Source organism: Saccopteryx bilineata, chromosome 4 (genome assembly GCF_036850765.1).
Source record: "Saccopteryx bilineata isolate mSacBil1 chromosome 4, mSacBil1_pri_phased_curated, whole genome shotgun sequence".
Taxonomy (NCBI): Eukaryota; Metazoa; Chordata; class Mammalia; order Chiroptera; family Emballonuridae; genus Saccopteryx; species Saccopteryx bilineata.
The window spans coordinates 230,962,946-230,964,672 of record NC_089493.1 but is presented as its reverse complement, the minus strand read 5'-3'; the positions used below and the strand labels follow the sequence as shown (position 1 = coordinate 230,964,672).

General features: G+C 43.1%; 1 non-coding gene across 1 annotated transcript; it reads left to right on the top strand.

Annotated features, from left to right (window-relative positions):
* Positions 1-675: 675 nt before the first annotated feature.
* On the top strand, positions 676-751 carry TRNAA-AGC (transfer RNA alanine (anticodon AGC)). The gene has a single exon. It is a non-coding gene; the product is annotated as a tRNA-Ala (tRNA).
* Positions 752-1,727: the final 976 nt, after the last annotated feature.

Sequence of the window (1,727 nt, the reverse complement as noted above, 5' to 3'; positions counted from 1 at the left end):
ACCTGTGGAGACGCAGTGGATAAAGCGTCAACCTGGAAATGCTGAGGTCGCCGGTTTGAAACCCTGGGCTTGCCTGGTCAAGGCATATATGGGAGTTGATGCTTCCAGCTCCTCCCTTCTGTCTTTCTCTCTCTCCCTCTCTCTCCTCTCTAAAATGAATAAATAAAAATAAAAATAAAGAATACATGAACAAACTGCATTAATTCTACTAGCATTTATTGAGTCCTTATTGTGCATTAGGAACTGTCTTATATACTGGGAAGTTAACAATGTATAAGAGACAAGATATTTGCTCTCATGGAGCTCACATTCTATTGGCAAGACATGGAAAAGAAAAAAACACTCAAGTAAACAAGCACATGAACAAATAAGATATTAAATTAGTAATAAGGGCCATAATCAGCTGGTTTGCACCAGTTTGGCAGAACCAATACCTAATATAAATATTTTGTTGACTTTGGCAAACCAGTTGTTAAAATGACACTTGTAGTCAGATTTCTTTCTAAGGTGGGTGCCTGCGCAGCTGCCCAATGTGGAAATCACAAATTTACATTCCTTACACTTTTTTAATGTTCATCTGTGCAATAGTGTATTCTAAACACCTGTAGTCATTTTCATTCTGTCCATAGGTGAAAAAAATTGCAAGTGAGGATGCCAATCAAGAAGCAATATGGGGCCCTGGCTGGTTGGCTCAGCGGTAGAGCGTCCGCCTAGCGTGCGGAGGACCCGGGTTCGATTCCCGGCCAGGGCACACAGGAGAAGCACCCATTTGCTTCTCCACCCCTCTGCCGCGCTTTCCTCTCTGTCTCTCTCTTCCCCTCCCGCAACCAAGGCTCCATTGGAGCAATGGATGACTCTGTGGCCTCTGCCTCAGGCGCTAGAGTGGCTCTGGTCGCAACATGGCGACGCCCAGGATGGGCAGAGCATCGCCCCCTGGTGGGCAGAGCATGCCGGGTGGATCCCGGTCGGGCGCATGCGGGAGTCTGTCTCACTGTCTCTCCCTGTTTCCAGCTTCAGAAAAATGAAAAAAAAAAAAAAAAAAAAAGAAGCAATATGGGCCCTGGCTGGTTGGCTCAGTGGTAAAGCAGTGGCCCAGTTGTGTATGTCCTGGGTTTGATTCCTGGTCAGGGCACACAGGAGAAGTACCCATCTGCTTCTCTACCCCTCCCCCTCTTGTGTCTCTCTCTCTCTTTCTTTCCCTCCTGCAGACATGGCTCAATTGGAGTGAGTTGGCCCCAGGCACTAAGCATGTCTCTATGTTCTCCTGAGGCTCTAAGAAGAGCTCGGTTGCTGAGCAATGGAGCAACACTCCAGATGGGCAGAGCATCGCCCCCTAGTGGGCTTGCTAGGGGGATCCCTGTTGAGGCACATGAGGGAGTCTGTTTCTCTGCCTCCCCTCCTCTCACTGAATAAAAAAAAGAAGCAATATGGAATATCTTAAATAACATTTTTATTGTTTTTTGTCAGGTATTATTTAATATTTTTTCATTAATATTTTAAAACTTTTTCTTATAACATAATCTAGTTTTATTTACCTCTTTTATTGTTCTTATTTATGTATTAAATTGTATAAAATAATAAACTACCTTTTGGTATATATATTTTTATACTTAATATAGTCATTAGGGCAGAGAACTGGTTATTAAATTACTTGAATTCCACCAATAGCCATAATACAAAATAAAATATGGTGATATATGAAAGTGACTTCTTTAGAAAGCTGAGGA